This window comes from Hippoglossus hippoglossus, chromosome 21, assembly GCF_009819705.1.
Source record: "Hippoglossus hippoglossus isolate fHipHip1 chromosome 21, fHipHip1.pri, whole genome shotgun sequence".
Lineage (NCBI taxonomy): Eukaryota > Metazoa > Chordata > Actinopteri > Pleuronectiformes > Pleuronectidae > Hippoglossus > Hippoglossus hippoglossus.
The window spans coordinates 11,537,535-11,561,680 of NC_047171.1; the positions used below are offsets into that span (position 1 = coordinate 11,537,535).

General features: G+C 40.3%; 1 protein-coding gene across 2 annotated transcripts in view; it reads left to right on the forward strand.

Annotated features, from left to right (window-relative positions):
- LOC117755203 (probable glycerol-3-phosphate dehydrogenase) overlaps positions 1-24,146 on the forward strand; it is a 96,944-nt gene that overhangs the window by 14,200 nt on the left and 58,598 nt on the right. The window lies entirely within an intron of this gene.

Sequence of the window (24,146 nt, forward strand, 5' to 3'; positions counted from 1 at the left end):
TGTTATTCAGTCATAATTCAGATTTTACCATTACAATACAGAGAGCTTTGAGAAATCTAGGGAATATGCTGAGAATAATCACTCAACAGACCTGGTGGAGGGCTGCACCACACATGGTAAGAAAAGCCACAACTTCAGCATGGTTAGCTCATTCCTAGTACCCCCCCACCCCCACCCCTCACCCCCCCTTCCATCCAACCCCCCATCTCCCTGCACCAATGCCTGCCTCATCACTCCACACAAAATATCCCACCCTTAATTGGTCTGTGCTCCTCCAACATGTTTGTAATGAAAAAGCAGCACATAATTCTTAGTTTGTTGGCTGGCAGAGCCCAATTTACAAAAGTGGAGGTTGGTGATAAGCAGAGACAGTACGGCTGTGGAGTGCTAGGAACAATGAATCACCCCGCTGCCAGGGTTGAGCAGAATATAATTGAGTCCAACATCTCTGAGCACTTTCACCATAATTAATGATAATCTGTAACAGAGGAATCTGAGATTCCAGTTCACAGAACTGTTTAATTAGGCCCAGTAATGAAAGCACAGGCACTACAAGAATATGGCCGGCCTCATGATTAATGATTTGTGCTACTGAACACAAAAGTGCTGCACCGTTAACTCCAACGGATGCTACTGTGTTTCCCTGGCATTTACAGAACACCAAAATACATATGGAGCTGTTTGCATCCCCTATATAACACAGGGTAAATACCTTTACTTGTCTATATGCATAGGCTCCTGTTTTTATTATTCAATTATCTGGTTTAGTCAAAGGTTTTTTTCACCTCCAGTGGAATTACTACATTTCAATTTGATAAAAGATGGGTATAATATATAATTCCAGTTCTATAGATAATATATATATAGATGGGTGGATTTTTTTTACATGATAATAAAGAAAGTCCCTCACGTGTATTTGTGCTTTTACAAATTTAGCTTATTACAATGTAAATATAGATTTTTGTCTCATTTTAATTGAGATGTAAATTATTCCACAATTCTATGACAGGATGTAAGAAACATATATACAGCAAGTTTAATCATGTGTTTATCAGGTTATTTCAGGAGGAAATATTTAATTGTAATAAAAGATCAAATCTAATGCAACCCTTGAAATGTGCTCAAATTTAGCTTGAAGCTCCTTTTCAAACATAGCACCTGTGTGTTTTCTTGGCTACACGGTAAAACCACTACATATTTATACAGTTGTGATAAACCTCTGTACAAAAAGGATTGGCCCGTGATGGAAAAAAAAAAAAAGTGTGGTACCATTCACTCAAGTAATAAAAAAGGACATACGAATTGAGGTCTTTTACTTAAAAGTATGGATTACATTATTGAATGAAATGCTCCAGCTCCTGTTTGTGCCTCGCAGGCATCTTTGTGGTTATTTCCTTGTAGTGTATAGCCGGAGTTGTGCGACTTCATATCACAGCAGAAGGCAGGGATCTGCAGTCTCTATGTGCTAGACTGGCTCCACCTTTTAAATGGATCTCATGAAATGCACAGTAATACAGTCATACCATTACAGAAACAAAATAAGATTTTTGTTTGGCATGAATTGGATTTCTACTCCAGGAAAAAAAAAAAGCTATTAGTCACTCCCTGTCAGTTTGTTGACTGCTCCGAGTTTGACGTTCTGGTGCGCTACACCTCTGAAGTTGAATTTCACACTTAGTTGCATATTTTAGACTTAATGCTTCCTTTGGTGAAAAATATGGTTTGGCAAATCAAGAGTCATGCTTAGCGACTTAATAGAAAGATCAGGCCGTTATAAAATAATAGGAGCGGTATGCCGTGCAGGAACCTACCATTCATTCTATTCATCATACCTTTCAGTAAAATGCTGTCTCCATCAAGCAGATACTTGCCTGAGGAAATGACAGTGTGAGAGGCAATAAGTGCAGAAAACCAGGCACAGGAGCTCAACCCTCATAAATCTCTGACAAAACTTTCCCAAAATTGAGACAAGAGGACATAAAAGAACGAGAGAGAAAAATAGATGTATTCCTGTGAAAGAAACGACTGTAACCGCCCACCCCCTTGCCCTCCCATTCCCCATGTCTAAATCTTGTTTAGTTCTTTAATTCTACAGTTTCTGACCTGGATCTGGCCATCGCTGCACATGAAGGAAATTACAAAAGCCTCTCAGTCACAGCAGCCCAGCTTCCTCCTGCACCACAGCATTTGTCATTGCCAAAACAGCAGAGTTTAATTAAGTGTTGTGAGCAGCCTAGTGAGAGAAACACTTTAAATTAAACCTCAGAACATGCTGCCATTGGTTCTTTACCTTCTCAACAATCAGCGGGGTATACGGCATAAATTTCTATCTCTCAAGGGGGAAGGCAGCTGCTGCACCTCTAGCAATTCATAAACGGCTCGCCTCCCCAAGAGCAATCTCTATTACAGCACATTTCATTATAGCCCAGTTTGGAACCAGCAAGCAGATGAACGTGATAATTAATGTACTTTCCCAACTAAAGATTTTATTTACTCTTGATGAATTAACGGTTGTTATCAGGGTTAAATAAAAATGTACTGTATGTCAGTGCTTTTATGTAGGTGAAAAGAATTACATGGCAAATTATCTTCTGAGGCATCAAGAAATTCTTGGTGCCAAGCAAAGGAATTAATTCAGTCTCCTCTACAGTAATGGATGGTTTTAAGCCAGTCAGGATTTTGGATTCAATTATGCGTGATGATATCATGCAAGTTAAGATAAAAAGATGAGATGAGATAATGGTGGGAATTAGGGTATTACAGCCCAAGTACAGTATAAATACAAGTAACAATAGAGTAATACAGGTGGAAACAATATAGTAATACAGGTGGAAACAACAGAATAATACAAGGAGAGACAATAGAGTAATACTGGTAGAAATAATAGTAATACAGGTGGAAACAACAGAGAAATACAAGGAGAAACAATAGAGTAATACAGATGGAAACAATAGAGTAATACAGATGGAAACAATAGAGTAATACAAGTAGAAACAATAGAATTGAGTTGAGCCAATGGGAACAGCTTTGGAAGAAGACGCCAGATGCCATTGGCTGTTACATCTAAAGCAGAGAGAGTCATTAGTTTTGAATTTAACTTATTCTTAGATGTGTCCACCTCAACAAAAGAGAAAATTTAGACACAGTGACGGCTAAATTCAAAATTTATCAGCATATTAAATTAAATCTAAGATATGCAAATAACAGTTTGTTGCCTTACTAACGATATTTCATTATAGTGTCACATACATATCACGTATACATAATCTTATACCACAAAGGACTTGTCCTGACCACGGACTATAACCAAAAGGACATTTACAAGATAAGTCTCACGATATTCAATATTTTTATTATTGCCATCAAATCCTATTAAGACCAAAACCAACAACGTATTGATCCGACTAACAACACGTGTGATACAAAGCCTGAAATAGCTTGTTCCCCTGCGTCAGACACTTTAGTTGTCCAAACACGATTAAAAACATTTTTCATCGTTGTACTGGACGACACGTTCCTTCATTAGGATAAACACGGCCATTTTATTTTGTGCTGATCCTGCTGCCGTAAATATTCATTATAATAATTCCCAAAAGCACCCAGCTGTTATAGGGGACTATATAATCTCCTTCATGAATGGAGGTATAGATTTGTAATCCATCCTTTTAAAGATTCATATCTTCTGAATGGATCTTTATGTGAATGGAGGTCAGAAAGTAGTAAGAGAAAGACCAATCAGGGTTTTTTTTTTTTTAAAGAGAGTTGCTGTCAGTAACAAAGATACAGAGCATAGCCACTCTTATGCTTATTGATCCATTCCTTTCTGTATTTATTTTGCATGACAACAAGGCTTTTCCAGGCTGTTGCTGTCGAGTAAACATGAGTAATTATGTGCATTCGTCCGCTCAGCTCAGGTGCAGTGTATGGCCCCTTAAAGCTGCTTCATTCATAAACTCAGTCTATCTTGGAGTTCCGAAGCAGGCCGAGTTGTTAAAAAAAACAGTGTGCTCCTGTGCCCATATTCCATCTAACAAGCCCAGCCCGGGCACAAACACAGAAACCAATCAAACTCAGCCCACATGAACCTTAAACAAAGGTGGAGGTACATCTCCTATCCATGTAGGATGACATTTTCTTGTCCTCCCCGTTGCTGCGGCTCCTACGTTTGAGTGATCAGACAGCCATTACAAGGTCCAGGTTTATTAGCGAGACCGTACAGGCCCAACGCTCGCCGTGGTGGGTGTAATTCTCCACAAAGTGTGTCAAGTTAACTCTGTTGACTGATCCACACAACAGCTGGCTGAGAGTCTCACACCTCTGTGCACCAGCCCCGTGAGGGGAGCAGCGGGGTCTGTAGCTCCTGGATGAAGCCTTGACGTGCTTCTCATAGCTGCCTTGTTCATCCCGGAGCTGGCACTCGCTTATACAAGGCAATTTGCAAGTGCTAAATTGAATGATGCGTGTCTCCACTTCACCTATAGTTTTAATATATACTGTGCGCCAAAAAAATTTTAAACTTGCAATTTAGTAAGCTATGACAGAATATGAGAAAAAGTTGACATTTTATGAAAATAAAGTCACAATTTTACGAGAATAAAGAAATTATTATATATATTTTTTTAAGAAATAAGGATCAAGGAGAACCCTTGCTCACCAACGTTTTACTCCATTTTTTAACCAACTTTATTATGAAACTATGAAACCCCTTTGAAAAGCAGGCAGATGTTAAAAACAATCTACCGTCAACCACTATCATGATATTCCCCCTCTAAAACGACACAAAGCTGAACATTTATTCTCGCAGAATTACTACTTTCTTTCTTGTAATATTACAACTTAATTCTCAAAATCAGTTTTTTTTGTCTTCAACATGGCCCTAGTTCTTCTCGTAGTATACAGGAGCATCAGTTATTTGTACATTTTCCTTTGATCAGCGCTTATTTGAACAAAGACCTTCTTACAGTATTTGCACTTGACTTATTTGCCAATGCTTTGTTGTTATAGTTCTTATCACGACCACTTCTCAGCAGCTAATTGTGACTTATGTGATAGCAACAGTGTAATCAGACCCATATAATAAATCTTAGGTTCAAAGACATTGGATCCTGGTGGTAGATAACTTGTAATCCGTGTTGCTGCAGTAACAACATGTAACATGTATATGGACCTATTAGGGTCAGAGTTGGATCTCTTCCATTGCTGATCATTTAAGGATGCTCCTCTGCTCTTCCTCGTTGCTTTGCCAAATGATATATGATCGCTTCTTCGCCGCTAGTTAATGTACACTATTAGCTCTGTATTTAAACATGATAATGTAATTGATTCACAAATTGATTTATTGATGTTAATTCAAGTGTTTCGTGTATTAATCACAGCAAAGAAATTAATTTAGTATATTTTATGAGCTGTTGTGTGATCAACTAATGATATGAATTAATCAACTTTAATAAGAATTCAAACACTATTGTTCGGCTAATTTGTCACTTTGTTAGAGGGGGAATGAACAAGGGCCTCTTGATTTAGAGCACATAACTCTACTGGACCGTTTTAGTGACTTGCACGGCTTGTGTTAGGATCCTAGACGACACGCTGACTTATTAGATACACTTGTACAATCTACTTCTAATCTATAAGAGCAGCCCTGTAATAACTTCATCCTCTTTTGTCCTAAGAAGGTTCAAACCAAATTACTGTCAGGTAACTATAGATTTCCTGTCATACAGCCATATTTTTTTAATTATTTCATTAGAATGATATTGTTTAAAATTACCTTAGCTTAGTTTTCAGACGGGAAAGACATTTTCTTGTGTTTGCCTTTCACATATGAAGCAGGAGATTGTCCGGGTCAGATGCTTTCAGGACAACAGGAAAATGTCTGGAGCGAGGCGAGCTGTGGCCCCTGGGTAGAACACGCTGGAGGCAGCATGGGTTTTTGTTTACAGCCCATCGACACCTGCGTCGCTCCTTATCACCAAAAGCTTTGGACTGTTGTCTTTCCAAGTTGACGTCTTCATCTGTGTCATCTACGTTTATGGCTCTAATTTTTCATCCTGAAATATTTGTATTCTTTTTGCCTTTTTCTCTCTAGCAGTGAATTTTCTGGACATAACACAGCTGTATTTTTTTAACATTGCCTCAGGCAGACATTTTAAATATATTTGACAAGGGAGCTGACAGGAAAACGTCTGCAGCGACTTACTGAAATGTTTGTGTTCTCACATACAGCCCACTCTGGAAAATGTCCAGAGTTCAGTACGTGTTTGAAAGCAGCCAGTTTCTACTGAACTCAAAGACTGCAGCACTGGTCTGCGCCTTTTGTGTGTCTCTGCTTACAGTGAATCAATCAAAGTGGTAGTAATGCTGGTCGTATTGCAATAAAACTGTTTCCACTCTTTGCTTTGAGTAAACAGAGCAATTGTTAGCACTCCAGAGAGCCATTTAAGTAGTTCATTAGTGGCAATGTCATGTCTTTAAAGTATTGATCTCTCGGTCAATGGAAAAATAACAACCTGTTATAAGCTACTTGTCCATAGATGGTGGGCAACATAAATTATTTAAAAAGGGCAGATTCACTGCGGCCATGGAGCCATCAAATCATAAGATATAGCCATGACAAAAAGCTGTTCTCACAGGTCCCTCCCCCCCCCCCCCCCCCCCCCCCCCCCCCCCCACCCCCCCCCCCCCCACCCCCCCCCCCCCCCCCCCCCCACCCCCAGAACAATTCTATCTGCCAGGTGAGTGTGAGGAGGCAGAATGACCCGATGTCACTCACATTGTCTGCCTCGCCTTTGACAGGCCCAGCTCTCCCCCCTCGGCCCGGGAATGGGAGGCTAAATAGATTCTCTGTGTTTACCGCTGGCCTCCCTCCCAGTGCACACTTCAATTTGTCTAATAATAAGAGGTGGACAGAAGAGTTGGGAGTTTCCCAAACAATGGATGAATTTTTTATCAAATGGTCGAATTGAGTTGCAAGTGGCACGATATTTATTCATAGGTGTTTGTTCAGAGGTCTTCCACTGAAATGTGAGTGATACAACAAGTCTAGAGGTTTGTATTGGGATGGTTTTCCTCATCCTGTGCTAGCTACGAGTCAATATGAGCAACGAGTTATGATTGTACATGTCTGATTCTGACTAAATAAATTAAATAACAATACATACTTTGTGTGGATCTAAAGATGGACAACATGACAGCTGCTCTAAAGTGAAGCCAATGCGTCTCAATCACCCCCTGGTGGCTGGCCTGCAGTATAGGTCATAAATCGCGCCTCCTCCATGTTAATGGATGGGCCAAACTAAAAGTAAATGTACACAATAAATACCTTTTTCTCAAAGATGGTTTTCTGTCATTTTAGGTTGTTCATATAACACTAATGTTTGTTCAAGTGTTCAAGTTTTGTTTTTAAATCGTTATTCTTATAGCAGATACTCCAGCCCTTGCTTGGCGGACGTTTATCCTTTCAAAATCTGTCAACTGATTTTAGTTTTCTATTTAATTTTCTCATAACTATGCCCAACAATCACTCATATGTGTTTTTCTTTATAGTTTTACGGCAGTTTTTGGCCAATTTTTTATTTATAAAATATCACAACCTGTTTATCTAATGGCACCTCTCTTGCATTCATCTAGCTGTAATAGCAGACATTACATTTTAATGGCTGGAAAGTAGAAATTAATTAGAGATAATGAAACTTAGCTTTTCCACATGTTTAAGTAGAATTGCAATGATTACGTATCAAGTTAATAGAAACTTAAGTGATCGTTATGTTTACTTTAATTGCAGAAGTAGCATGTTCTGTTTCAAGCAGACAGGGCTCAACAGTATTATTAACTAGAAGAACCTTTCATTGTAAGGCCTGTAATCTATTGGATGTCCTCTACAGATTCATTTAAGCTGTAGTAATTCATGGTCATAATGTGTGTCCTTTGTCTGGCATAAATCACCTCCCCAAAAAATGAACCCACCCCTGCATGAAGACGTACCTTAATAGCAACTCATCAGAAACACATAAGAGCATCGTAAATAAAGCCATGAAAAGGCGGCCAAGCAAATAAAAAACACAGGGAGATACTTAAGTGTGGCGGACGTGTCTTTTGACTGCGAGTTTCAAAACGCCACTTTGATTAATAATTGATTATATAAACCCCGTGCTACATGAAAGGCAGGAAGAGCTGCCATTCTTGTGAGCGGCCAGCCAGTCAAACGGCACTTTGTTGTTTCAAATGCTCCCCTGCACGTCCGGCGCCTTGGTCAGTCCTCTCCACCAGCCCCGAGCCGCGCAACAAAGACAGCCTGACAGAGTGCCAGTGCTGCCCTGATGAAACGAGACATGCAGGGATATGAATGACTACATCTAAAGGGGTAATTGCCGCAGAGCAGGAGCCTCCTACCTCGTTTCATTTAGTCTATTAGCAATTTATGGCCAGTCTCACTCAGCTCCACGCAGGAGGGGTTTGATCTAAATTCTCATGAGCTCTTAGGTGTGACTGGGACCCAGTGGAGAGCCTGAGGGGGAAGAAACGCCTTTCACTTATACCACTCTTTTAATTCTCTTTGGCTCATCATTAATTTGTTGTCACAGAAGAGAGGTGAGCATTATATATATATATCTAATAAATCTAATTACAGTTTATTGGGCTTATGATGCCATTCATGAGTATATGAGGATTGTTTTTGACTCTTTGCTTGAATAATGCACAACTAGTTGATTAACAACATTTGCACATATAATAGTGACAGTGAACTTTCCATGGTCAGTAACGGTCGTACTCTACACACTTCAATTTGCAAATGTCTTACCATTCATTGCACAATCCTCTCCTAGTTTTTACAACATACTGCACAATCTCTTTTCTAGTCCTTATTATATTTTTATATTTGTATTGTTTGCTAATCTATTACATTTTTATATTTATGCTTGCACAAAACCCACCACAGCTAATTCTTTGAATGTGTAAACCTACTTGGCAATTTACCCTGATTCTGAATATATAACCCCCTTGACTCAGAGACTGATTACTGTAGTGAATAAAGTAGATGTAATACAAATTAATTCAATGTCCGAGCAACAGCGCATTTTAGAAAGTTTTAAAAAGTAGAATTCAAAATAATAGTTTGGCGTTCTGTAAAGCTTTTGGCCAAATGTGCTGCTCTGGCCGGTGGTGGATGTTCGTGGCGGGGCTTCAGGCCGAAGGTGAAGTTGTGGTTGCTATCAGAGGCCCCACTGGCTAATGCCTGGTGTCAGCCCCCCGCTGACAGGGATGCAGATCTGGATGTATTGGGGTGGGGGTTCTGACTGGTCCAACAGCAACAACAACAGGCAGGCAGAGTGGGCAGGCTAACTCTGTGTGATGGCGTCATGCCGTTCTGGCCCAGTGGCCAGCGCACCAAGACATCGTGCTCATATTAACTAACTGGAGTATCTTTCGGAGTCAGCAGTGTACAGATGTAGAGGTTATTTGGGTTTAACAGCAAAGTAGATTCAATGTGTTCATGTAGTCACAGTTTAACAAAGTCAGACACATTAACAGTGATTGTAAAAGGTCGAGTAGTGTATAAATTACACACAACTAAATAATCTGCACCACAACTATGAAATTAATTTTTGCTTATTGACCTATACATAACTTTTATTAAATTATTATTACATTCATATCAACTATACACTGTACAGGTAAAGTGATTAATTTGGATTGTGTGAGATCATATGTTTTCCCAACAATTTAATGGTCTAAAGCAAAAAAATGAATGAAGGAAAAGTCTATGTAACATGATATGAGAACATTGTTACACATCTACACAACAACATGACAACAACAACCTGAAGTACAAGTACTGGATCAAATCTCTGGATGCACACAATGTAATGGTCAAATAGGACCAGTACACACTGGAAGGTGGCAGCTGTTATTTATAAAGCAGATATTCCAGCTTGGCTCACTCTTTTTCCTTCATCAAAATGTATCTATTATATTTCTGTTTTTATTTTCTCGTAACCCTGCTCAACAATCACTGATATCTGTGATTTTTTTGTGTTTTTGTTGTTGCTGTAATATGCTGTTTCAAGTTAGCATTTTTACAGAAGTTAAATTTTTTTTAACATTGTGTGTATGCTGTATATGCACCTCTTATAGCACCATTTATATAGCAGTAATAGCAGATCATATAGTGTTTGTCCAACATTTCTTGGAACTATTAATGTATCTAAACATAAATGATATGAATGAAAAGGCTATGTAACATGATATGAGAACATTGTTACACGTCTATAGCACAACATGAAAATAGAGAAATAAAAAACTGCCTGAACTACTGTATATCCCCCGTCCGCTGCCACTCCCCTCCCACTGTGCGGGACCATGTGGCTCCGGTGACTGACAGGTCTGGTGTTTGCTCTGAAACTCTCTGTGGCACCTCCCTCCACGGGGGCCACTGAACCACCAGCCCACAGGAGTGACTCCCACTGGGAGGGCCAGGCCCGGCGCTTCCTCCCCTGGATGACCTGTGACACACCCAGTTTGCGCTTGGTGGCCTTGAAGAGACAGTGGTGGGGATTTCTCCCCAGCCAAGCAGCGGGTTGTAATTGATGTGGCAGAGACGTCAGCACTAATCTTTTGCTCTCTGACGGCCTCTCTGTAAGCCCCTCATCCACTCGAGTCCGGGACCTGCCGCACCAACCTCTGAAAACTGCTACCTAGTCAATTAGATCTACTCTGTCTGTTCCCTGTTTTGTGTAAATATATCTCCTGTAGACACCCACCATGCTCAGTTATCTTCCCCAGCACATTCAGGCTGATTTCTTAATGTCGCCGCATGCCGCTATCAGCAAATGGAAAGCTAGGCTGATATCTCTCCCCGTGGTGGGCTGACTGATTATATATGGAATAGGAGGACGCTGTTGATTTTCATATTTGTATGGAGGATTCCTATCTTCCTCTGCATACCTTGGGTCCCACAGTGCATATGGATATTGTAATCACACAGTTGTATATTGTGTGCTGCACCCGGGGATACCATTACTAATTTCTTCTAAGTGGTGTGAATAGAGTCCAATGGGAAGCATATCACAAGCACTGCTCTGTTCGGGCGTTCACTCGTGCCCCAACAATGTCAGCAACTTTGCTTTGGAGGACAAACCTTGTCACGTGAAGAGGTACGACTTGTGACTGTCAGGGATGCACGGAGGACATCATAGCTCTCTTTGAATCTAGGCAAGAGAGAAGTAATGGTACCCTGTGTCAAACAATAGTATTCAAAGCTGAATAGTTGCACTACATTGGACTTTTATTGACAAACGGTTAACTGCACCATCATGTTTTGTGTTTTTAGCTGTAATTACAAAGAGATCTAAAAGATAATGTGAGGGCTCAGTACCTTTGATTGCAGGTTTACTCGCCTAAAACAGTGATGTTTTTATCCTTTGACACAAAGTCTGTCTCTAACCAAGTAAACATTAATTTCTCTTTTATTTTTCAGGTTATAAACTACACAGTTTGTCCACAGGGCTTTTTTGCACTGGGACCAATGGTGATGTAGCTTTTTCCACGGATAATAATTGAATCATTCCAATTTAAAAGTTAAAGGAAAAGTCCATGCTGAAACTTTAAGGAAGTGTAACACTATGGGAAATATAGTTTTTTATAACTTTGAAACCAGTTTGATGGGAAGATTGATAAAGCTCTCAGGTCTTTACAATGAATATGAAGCCACAGCCAGCAGCCACATAGCTTAGCATAAAACTTTAAATGAGGAAAATACTGAGCTTGGTTCCCTCTCAAATTATCAAAATCTGACTTCCACTAATCCATTATATTGGTTCCTTTTCGGTTGATATTGGGTTAAAACCCATTTTTGTTTTTATTATGGAACTTGGCCGAGTCCAGTTTCCATTCAATCAGTGGAGAAATCAGGAAGTTACTGTGCCCGACAAAGAAATATTGAATCAATATTGGCCAATATCCTGTCGATATGATCATTGGAAGCAGAAAAGGGTGAATTAATACATCCCTTGATACATCCGTTCCTTATTAAGTGAAGTTATCAGGAAACACTTGGAGGTGGCGCATTGACTCTGTACCCTTGTGTTGATTGAACATTTCTGTGAGTCCAAGTAAAAGAATTGGTTTTATGTGTTTCCAACCAAATCAAGTCAAATCAATCTTGATTCCAATGAAAACGATTAGAGCTCCTCTCCAGGTAATCAGAAGAAGAAACACTTCTGACGTGTGCAGTCGATCAAAGTCAGCTCTTCATATTAAACAAACTTTTGAAAGACTATTATGAAGCACTTTTACTGTTGTGATATTTATGTGATATTTGTGGAATAAACATCTTTATCGGAATCTGCGGCTCACTTGAACCTCCGCCACCGCCCATCATGATTCAGTGTTCTGAGAAATATGAAATGTCATTTATTTATTCAGTTTTTTAGTATAAAGAAACATAATCGGGAATAATTTTGACCCCTATACCTCATAATTATGACTTAGAAACTCATAATTATTAGGAATTATGAGCATAGTATATATAATGATGTAATTATTTTCCAAGTACAGGAGAAAGATTATCAGCATTAATTAATATGAAAAAGTAATGTTGGAGTCAAGAGGGGTAGACTTCCAATGATAACTTTTTGTACAAATGAATATCAAATATCGAATATATATATAATTTTTACGTCTTTTTACTTTCTGTCAGAGCAGCTTCAGGATGTGCTGCACATGACATTATCATAGGAGTATTGTTTATTCGCTATTCAGCTCACTCGCTAAAAGTAAGTTCTATGACATGACATTACTTTTGATTATGACATTACAGTTATTACTATTATTGGTTACTATACAACATTGAATACTTCTGCTGTAAGGTAGATTTTCCATTTCAAATTGTGAGTTTCACGAGGACTGAAGTTCTGACATTTTCACACCACAGCACTGCGACAAACATTTCACGTCCCATTACAGTGGGAGCCATTTCAGGACGGACATACCTATTCCTCTTATTTAGTGCTACCTAACATGACCTTCCAGCTGTGGTTCTTCTTCAGGGGACTGGACTATACGGTGTGTTACTAGACAGGTGGCAGACATGCTCTCTGAACATGGTCCACTGAAAATACTCCAACCTCGAGGGATTCATTATTTCTAATAATTACTATGACTAAATATTCCAACATCACTGTTGTGATTATATTTTTAGCAAGAAGAAGGTCAAAATGGTGAAAGAGAAGATGGAAATGCAGTAATTCGCCAAACAGAGTTCTGATCAGGATGCATGTAAACGTATCAAAGAGAGGCTCATGGAAAACATACACAAGGTTAATCTGCTATGACTGTTAAAATTTCCATGTTATGCCAGTGGAATAAAGAATTATGATGGAATGAACCATGCTGTTTACTCAAACTCTTCTCTTTGCAGAGTAACTGCATGAATTACAGACCTTTTGTCAATGTATAAATGCATAAATGCATAAAGTCAAGCAAGCACTCAGGATTTATTCTTGAAATAATGCATTATTGAAGGTATCAGTACATATATCAGTTTGCAGATAATAAACAATTTATAATTTAGAAGCTGCGTTTTATAGTTTGGAAGCTTTACAAGCTCTGCACGTAGGACAAATCTTTTTTTTGGTGAAAATTTTAAGCAGTGTTGCTTTTGTAAAGTGAATTAAAAATTGGCTGCATATAGCAAATTAAAATGTGCATCACAGTGTCATCCGTGAGCAAACCCACCGGCAAAGACTGACGACCTCTCCCCGTGGCTTCACTCATATTAGACCAACGCTGTCGGAGCGAGAGTCTCCTTCATGTCCTGTTGATTAAACTGAGTCATATTATGTGAGCTGGTGTTATGCATAAACACAGATATGAATGATAAACAGAGGATATGAATCTTTTCAGTGGTAAACGTGTCTGCCCGCTTCAACCCACGAGCATTTTCCTTTTCACATCTCTTGTTTACTGTGTTTGCATTTTTCATGCTCTCGGTTGAAAGCGGCACTTTTTGGCAATTCATTGTAAATGTTAGAAACTACTTCAGCATTTTTACAGCCAAAGATAGGATTCATAGTTTGTTCACTGTCTTTTTTGTTATCTACAAACTTTACATCAAGAATATTTTTTAACCTAGAAACTTTTTCACCTCTGATGTTCAACCCACACTCATTAACAGCGTCATTAAAAGTAATTACTCTGTATTTGATTCATGGCTTGTTATGAAATACTATTTTTCACAAATTCCTACAAGCTTTAGAATTAATTTGTAAACCTCACGGCTGTGGGGGAAACACACGAAGTCTCAAGTCAAGACATGTGCTCGGTTCCCTTGTCTCAGTCTTGTCTGTGTCAATGTTTATCAAAATGTCCAAGTATGAGTCGCCAACATCATCAAATGTCTGAAAATATAATGGGTGCAAAATGTCAGGGGAAATAGCTCGGTGTTCGAGGAAGCGATGCCATTTCCATAAATGTTTAATTGATTGTAATCCTTTGTTGAGGAGACATTTGCACAATGCGCTGGGTTCACACAGAGCAGGATATTGAAATATTGAAGTAAAACAATAATTTTGATCCATCTGTAGCTTAATTGTCAGAAACCGCCTGATAATGGCCTTTTATTTGGTGTGATTATCTAGCGTACATTTAATGTGGCAGTGGGGGGGATGAAAGTTGTAAGTGGAAGTTGTCAGTGACCAGAGAAAAGCTGCTGTATATTTAATCTAAACAGCTGAGAGAAAACCTGAATGGTTAATATCAGAATAGCTGCCACAGCCACTGTGAACGCCTTAATTGTTTTCATATGGTCATTTATTATAGCACATGTGGTTGATTAAGTCACATGTCAGCAGCGAGCGTCCGGGTGAATTGCTCCTGAACTGTCAGGGCCAGGGGGGGAGCCTGAGAGAGCAGGGGGACGCAGCAATGGTAGTCATTCTCCTCTCCAGCCGGCCGGCTCGCCACCTCCACACAAGAACCGCGCACCACCTCCCAGTCAGGTTTGCGGGCAACCATCTTTGCTTGAGCTGCTCGGCTCGCCGCAGCCATGACGAGATTCGCAATTCTCTCCCTTTATTTACACGCCATCGCCCCGGCTCCACGTCATGTCAGAGCGGCGTGGTCGTGCGGTTTTGCGGCTGACCCCAGGGTAGGGGCTGTCTCCACTGATCCAAGCTCAGCCTGCTGGGGGGGGGGGAGGACCAGGTCCTGGTCATGTAATACGCAGCTGTAACAGCAGCGGCTTTTCATGCCACCATGCAAATGTAGATCTGTACCATTTCATTTCTAAAAACAGCAGATGTTTTTTTTATTTATAACAACATATTTAATTGTAACCTCCCCTACATATCTTTAACTATTTGGCCTTTTATCGTCTTTTATTATACAATGGAAGTGAAGGGGAAGTCACTACACCTTCATGTAGTGATTGCCTGGATGTTGCCTACTTCTGTCACAGCAGACAGTCACATGCCCCCAAGCAAATGTGTTACAAACCAAAAAAAGCTGCTGGAGGTGTCATGTAAATACCTCACCATAGTTAAAGTAATAGGCTATAAAGTGATCTTTAAGTGGAGTTTTAAGCACCCCCATAATGGCTTTAGCTGCCTTTTAGCAGACCATGTGCCTCCCCCAGAGTAGTGATTATGAGTCACGGATGAAGAGGTCTTGTGTGTAGGTCAGCGTGTAAGCATCACTTTCACCTGCCAATCTTTACTTTCCTTGATACTCAGAGAGCCTTTCTCTTTACGCAGTTAACTGTCTTACAGCAGGTGGTATCTGGCGAATTATGTCTACAAAACACTTGGACAAAACTTCGGTGTAGCCTCGAGGAATTCCTACTGCGGAAATAAAAAAGCCTCCAAAAAATCGAGAGACAGATGGAAAAAGAGCCCCATAAATTAAACATCTTCTTTGGCATATTGTACGTATGGTCATAAGAAATTTTACAGCAAATGTTTGAGGAAGAAACCGCCTGGTTCTGCTCGGGCTGGTCTTTTCCTTCCCGCATTACACAAGGACACTGATGCATGGTGCTTTTTGAATGTTGCATTACGTTGGAGGTCGCAGGGCCGAGTTTCAGGAAGTGTTCTTAATTTCACAGGGTTAAGGAACAGCAGATTCACGGGGAATACAGATCACTTAGCACACGCCGCCGACCTCCCTGCAAGTTGGCGCTCTCTCTCTCTCTCTCTCTCTCTTTCTCTCTCTCTCTCTCTCTCTCTCTCTACACCCCCATTTGTTAACCACATCCTTGGGGCCGCTGAACCGTTGAGACTGCCAAGGTGAACTGCGCGGTCCCAGAAGGAGGCTCTGCTGTCATAGATCAGCGAAACAGTGATTCAGCTACAGCCGTGCGCGTTTGTGTGATCACGCTTGCTCTTTTTTAGTGTAGCAACCCGTTCAGCGTGTGTGCGTTTACATGTATGAAACGTATTCGTGTTGAGGTCCATCAACTTCAGGCCTCATGGTGTCAAAGCCTTGCTCGTATCAAATATCTTTAAATGTGTAGTATAATGTAAAAACACATTGTATGTAAAGAATTAAGCTGTCGTGTCAACTAAACATGAGAAAAGTAGTACATTTGTTTTCAGGGATCATTGTCATGTGACGCAAGTGAAGTGATTCCTCTTGTTTTTCCTCCGAAGAGACGTTCAACGCAAACAACACTGAGTGAAGTCACTGGATAGATTGTACCAGAATCCTCCCATTATTTGCCCAAACTAAAAGGAATTGTACATGTATCAGTGATAATCCGATAATCACGGCGCTCCTAAGCTTTTAATTTGATTAAGTGTGTGAAAATCGAGGGCAGAGAGTCTCTTGGAGGATAACATCACAGACAGCGTCCCCCTAATTGGTGCTGTAAATTTACATATGGATTCCTGTTTAATGTTTAACCAGTCTTTAATCCGCCCGGCTCTGTGATGTCGGCGGTCGGGAAATATCCGCGTCTGTCACATGATGTGTGATTATACTCCGAATGTGTTCGGGCTGGCTTTTCATGAAACGCGGTAACAATTACTGCAGCTTTCATACAGTTAGATTTAGGAAGCGTTTTAGTCATGGCTGACAAAACATGCCCCGGTTCCTCCAGGAATTGAATGGAGCAGTGCTTTTAGAGGGCTTTCAGCTGCAATCCACACTGGCTAGATTAACAGCAGACAATCACCTCCATTATTGTCTTTTTACAGCACGCACGCTCTTTCCCCATTGAAATCAATCGCCATCTCCCCTGTGCTGTGCTGAAAAATGACAGATTAAACTGATCATGTAGTTCATTGTAAAACAGAGTTAATTAAGACGCTGCACATCTTTTTTTTTCTTTTTGTCCACTTCTGCTCGAGGATCTATTGACTTCAGAAATACTGTATTTGACAATGGTGCTACAATATTTATTGGAAAACAACCAACACCTTCAATTTACAGATATTCTGCAAGCTCACACACGCCAGTCAATCAATGGTCTTGGATTAAGTGTTACTGGTGAGTTATATGAGGTAATATTGAGGTGAGAGATTTTTCATTATTGTATTCTGTCTATAAAGTTTTTTTCCTGTCACCTCTCTTCATATTTTCTCTAATCCTCGACCCCCTCATTGTTTGTTTTTCCCAAGCCTTTATTTTCTTTCCATTTTTAATAAGCTGAACCAAACCATTTTCACTTTTTTACAGGCGGCTTCACTCTTTCGTCTCTGAATAAATGGTGACTTTATTTCCATGAAATTCTGAAATGACATAGATTTTACTTTTGCATAAAAGCATGAAGAATGTGCCTAATATCGGCGGCATTCATCTGCTAAGTGGACATTTGCATGGGTGCGAGGGGAAAGGGGGAGAGGGAGAGAACCACTAGCCTCCTGGGGTGACAGCAGTGCAGGGGGATGACATGTGACAGCTGTGACAGTACTGAAGGGGGGGTGGGACGGCGACTTGCTGCGCCCCCTGATCCAATTACGCCACACGGCCCCCTGTCAGACCCAGCAGCTTGACTCCAGCCACTCTGAGGACGGTATTGATCTCTTGTCAGGAGGACCAGTTGCCCTCCCTCACGATCCAGCACCGCTGAACTTTCCAACCACCCCACCATCAAATCCCCACTTACACCCGCCATCTGAGCCGCTATCCTGCTCTCCTGCCAACCACCCTCTTAAATGACTGGTAAAATCGGGTTATGGCATTCAGGTAAGGAGAGACAGAGGAGGTCAATGGGGCTGTGTGCTAAATACTCCCCTAGCTGGCGCGGGAGAGTTCGTAACATCCTGCAAGCGGCGGGGCGGCGGTGGTGATGCGTCTGTCCAGCGTGGAGCTTGGCGCTATGCTTACAGTACTTCACTAATGGTCTGAGGGGATGCTGCCTTGCTTGTATGGAAGTGTTTGATTTGAGATGATGAAAAGGCCATTGCAATTAGCAGGCCCTGGTTCGTTTTGCCGGTGCTAGGACAGAGTGGTGGAGACAGTGGCAGCTGCCAATAACTTCAACTTACAAAGAACAGACAATTAGGCCAGGGCCTGTTACCACCGCGAGTCCCACATCTCCAGACCTTTGCACCGGCCCTACCTCCGAGCACCTGCAGGTCAATAGGCAATGATATTGTGCAGTGCAACAGCTTGGAACAGAGGTTAATCAAACCACAACCACACACATCACTTGCATTCAGCTTATTATTCTGGCCACAAAGGCCGAGAGCAGGAGAAGAGGAAAGGGAGGGAATATCTACTTTTTTCTGCATCGCTGAGGGAGATGATCACACTCACACGTTTCTCAGTTTCTCAATAAATCTGTACACTTACAGTCACATTTAAGATATATGTAGTAATTGATGCTTTACTGTTGTCTTTATTTTAGAAACATGGTTCACGAATTCCCTGTCCACACTAATGTGGATATTTTGATTGGGCATCTCGTCATCATGCAAATATTTATATAGCACCTTTCTAGTTTTGATGACCATTCAAAGTGCTTTACAGTACAGTTGTGCCATTCACACCCACCCACACACACACACACACACACACACACACACACACACACACACTGCATCTATGTGCAGTACTTTCTCTATCATGCATCACTCACACAAAGCTGTGACAGCCATCAAGGCCAATTTGGGGTTTCAGACACTGGGATCGAACCACTGATCTTCTAGTTAGTGGATGACCCGCTATACCTCCTTAGCCATATCCTCCCTAAACTAAGGCTTTTTAGTTCACTAAAACAAAGATATTTACAAACACCTTCCAAAGTGCAGATTTTCAAAAACTCCAGTTTCTGAGTATTTCATGTAAAACGTAGCGTTTGGGGAAACAAGGTGTCACAGCTTACTTGCCCACTGTCACTTTGTATAATGGGCATGCACCAGAAACAACGGTGGCCATATACCAGTTACATTAGCGCTTCTTGTTTTGTGTTCTCGTTATTTTTATATTTTGTAAAAGTAAGGTTGTGTGGGCTGAGATTTTTTTATAAACAGAGAGAAAAATATCCCTTTAAAAAAAGATATATATACGCAGTAGTGCAGACAGTCCGAACACTTGCTCACGGAACTTGCTGATAAACTTAAAATGCTCCGTTGTTATATCATCATCACCGCTCTGCGTGGTAAGCCATGTTGTCGACAGTCCCCTGTAGTAGAGAAAACACCAAATCCACCAAATCAGTGTGATCAACTGATGCTGTGTGTACAGCACCATGAAATTGGGCACAATCTGGAAAGAAGCTCATAGTCACTTTCATGGTACATGCAATGTGTATCCAATGCAGAGTGTGAACATTACCCTGTTTACTCATGCATTCAGTTGTGACACCAAAGAGGTTTGGTCAGAGGTTATGCAGAGGTAGAGCGCCCATGTCTTGGTGGTTAAAATAAAGAAGGTTTTGCAGATCTGGATTCTGTCATCTTTCTCAATGTGAAGTATCTGTCTGTTGTGTAAATAAAAAGATTAGCTGCACTATAAACGTTTCCATGGATTGTTTTAATGCCAGTCAGCTGAATAACCCCAGTCAGGATAACACATGTAACTGATGTGACCTCTTTGAGGTTTACACTCAAGACTGAAGTAGAAAGGCCGATCAAGATTTCACACACTCAATCGACATCAGTCCCCTGAATCTGTGAGAACCATGACTTATCCCCAAGGAAATTGGTAAAAAAAACCTTATCTTTCAATGTTAATGAAAGTAAAGAAACATTCCTGGGTCCACACAAACATTGTTATGGGTTCTTCCCTGACCACTCCCACCTCTTTCCACCAAGTTTCGTTGTAAGGCATCCAGTATTTTTTGTGTAATACTGCTAACTAAAAAAATTACGCAGATGAAAACATAACCTTCTTATCTGAGGTAATTATACAACTTAAACATTTTAAGAGAAACTTAAACTGTTTCCACAACTTCTTGACAAATGATTAGCCACCTTATTCAACAATAGATTAATCACATTCTATATTTGGGCTGTTGAAAGAGAACATGGGAAATTAGTCCTCCTCCTACTGAGCTTCCTCTTCACAGGCTTCAATTTCAGCATCAAATTTCCATGTTTCCCCCTCTAATGCAATACTTGCATAGTGAGCAAAAATAGGCTGTCTGCACCAGTGGCTTGTGATAGGCTGTTGTTTTATAGCCAGACTTATGTTCAGTAGGAGTGATGCTGTTACGAACAAAGTAATCAGTCATGTAATTAATGTAGAGGAAAGTAGAGAGCAAAATAACCCAGATGTATCGTAGGAACACTGAGTCGCTCCTCTGTGATATTTGATTTAATGTATTTTGGGACAAAGGGATGCAGGCGCACGGCTTCTTTGTGCCGGACATAAATCAAGAGGAGGGCTTCAAGGAAATGTGCAGGATTGTAGCTGTTGATGTTGTCCTATAGATGATGGGTTCCTCACACAGACAGTTTAAACCCTCTGTGGTCTGCAGTGATCAATTTGATCAAAGGTGCAATTCCTGCTGTCCCATTAAAAGAGTGCATTACTACTACTACTACTACTTATTACTTTTCCTCATATTTTGAATATAATTTATTTTAACATCGATGCACCTACATTATTACAACCACCAATGAGGTTATTTTTTTGTCTGGGTTTGTTTGTAGGATTATGCAAACACTGCAGATTCGGGTCAGGGGGCAGATTTAGATCTTTAACGCTTTGCAAGATTTCCGTTGATTTCTCCCAATTTAAAAAAATCGACATGTTTAGGGGCCTTGTTTGAGGTATTTGCTTTGCCGAGTGTCATTCTAGGTGAGCATAATCTTCAGTTTTTCAACAGAGGTTGAAACTTTTTGGACATTTTTGGAAACAGCTTCAGGCCTCAAGGTGGGAGCGTTTCTTGACCGACATTTGAAGGCTGACTTTAGTCTCATCATGCACGACTGACATCACAATCCTACAAACACTGACACACACTAAAACCCTATTTTTTAAAGATGGTTGTGTACAGTAACAACACCTTTACAACATCAACATTTGAGAGGACCCATCGCACTCGGAAAGTGGAAGCTACTTAAGAGTGAATCACCGAAACTGGACATTTTTCGTTCATGCTATTTCAAAGCCTGCTGAGTCATTGGCAGCTCCCACGCACTCGGTGGTGGGTTGTGTGTGAATGAATATAAATATTATTTTCAGTTTGGCTTTTATTTTTTAGAAATGAGCTGATAATAGCCCACACTTAATACACGTTGGTGTGTGGCTGTTATGTAGTGGCTAAATGGCACTTATTGGCAAGATTTAACATTTTCAGCAGCTATTTGAATCATTACTATTTCAAAAGCAACACTCCATTTGACTTTCGTCTGTCAAAGTGAAATCTGTTCTTCAGATGCGATGCCTCTATAACAATACCAGACACAGTAGCCTTCTCTTAGGGACACATCATTGCAGCGTGGACCCAATTTGGACACTGCTTCCCTTTTGGAAAGTGCAATTATGAGTGTTTTTTAGACGTCCCAGTGACACGTCGTCTGTGCACCAACACACCACTCGCACTTCTGAACCAAAAGATATTTGTCACACCTACTGTAATGCACCATTGACTTGCTGAAGCACTGGGTCCTCTGGAAGGGGCCCAGGAGGGGAATCAGGGAATCTGTCGGATTAATACACGCAGCGAAGATTCCTCCTGTCATCTCGGCTCTCTTTTACCACTGGCTTTTAAAAGCCATTTAAAGGCAGCAAAGTGAACGGGACAGACAAGCTTGACAGCGACTCCTGAAAAAGAGCATCTGTCTCCTTTAACACTTAAATAAACCATGATACATATGAGCCTAATTTTAATTAATGAATTGATTTATGTTGTCAGCGTCAAAGCCAAATTGTTTTAAAGATGTCAGAAGCAATCTATATATTTTCTGTGTATAACGAACACGCGCCCGGCTTTACATCACTCAGCGCTGTCCTCCTAATTAGACATTAAAATTATAAAGCATTCATGTAGGTGCTTATATGCAGTGTGATGAGACTTATTTTTAACTATAGAAACATATCCTGTGATGTAATAGCTACAGTTTGATACATCGTGCTTGTATTAAAAGTTACATTACATAGATACAACCATGGTTCTGAGCATCACTGTAGATAAATAACTGTGAAACCACAGCCTCCACATTAACAAGCTGATGATGACTGCCCCTTATTTATCTACCTTGCCTTCCACCAAACAGCTGTTTCATTGTTGGCTTTCCAGGCTAAATAGATTTGCTGTTCAGTTACAATTGCTCGCTGCATTTCATATCCTCAGACCCTTCCGAAAAGGATGTGCTGAAAAAGAATAAAATCATTTATCCGGGATAAGGAAGGAGATCTACATTTATTCCATCTTCTCTGCCCTGCTGTAAACTACCTGACAATTGTTCATTAATGATTCCCAGTAAATTCCTTAAAATGGTAATTTGTCATCCTGTCACTTCATTTGTGACCTAAAATTCCTCACTAGAGGCATCATCAAATAAATTAATCACTACCCAGGATCCATTTCTCCCTTGTGCGTGCTATTATGCCCGGCTCTCTTGAGTTTCTCTTCATTTACATATATTTAATGGCCCAGTTGTGGCTGGTTGTGCCATGCGACTCGCACAGCTCGTGGTCAGGTGAAATATTCCAACTGCCTCAGTCTTTAACAGTGCGAACCATGTCTGTTCATTTTTCCTTGAATCCAAAACACAAGAGAGTAAAGAGAATTACAGACATTTTATGGCAATGTAAAAATCAGACATGCACGTTTTGCAGGCTGCAGCGAAGGCACGTAGTCAGACACAAATATTTGCTATCTATGCATTTTGATTTTTAACATGGCTTTGAGCAAAGATTTCAAATGCAAAGTTGCCTATACAGTTTGTATTGATTTTATCGCATCTCATTGCATAAGGTAATGTGAACAGCACAATACCCATAGATAGCTCTGTCGCATTTTTTTTATTTCAATCATTCTTTGTTTAACAAACTTCAGTTTTCAGATGATAAAAGCCAATAAGATAGAAGGAAAAACATTGATTAAAAAAACTAAATCCTAAAGCACATTTCAGTAAAGGTTTTATCTCCGCACTCAACTTGTCATGGTAAAATAGATATTTACTTATTTATCTGGATATTTTCATCATATTTCATAAGAATATAAAAGTTATTAAGTTGTATTGTAACAAACTACATTTGTACACTTGACAATTTATGTTTGTGTTTTAATAATACCATAAAAATGTACTGAACTACCTCAGAGTCTCTCGGCTGCACCTCTGTTTTGCCTTAAACGGGATGTTTTTTAACTGCTTTTGCGAAATTTGGCAGGAATACATGCAAATGAATAACACAAGTGTTTTCTAATTTTTTTATTTGCGGATAAAAAAACAGCCCAATTATTTTTACGAGGCGACGAGCATGTCATGTTTGAACTTCCATCCTCATTAAGGGTCCCTAACCACCAGAGGACATGTGAATGTGCTGGGAGCGTTACCAGAGAAAACAACAAGCTCATGCACGTCGCCAAAGGATCCTCTCTCACCCAGCCACCCTGTTAGAACCTCACAGCCCATTTCAAATGGAATTAGCATAATTAAGAATTAACATGCATTAATTGTTGTGCTTAACGCAAACTGAAGCCAAATGTGTCACTTACAGTCGAGGAACTGCTAAACGCTTTGTCACCTCCTGCT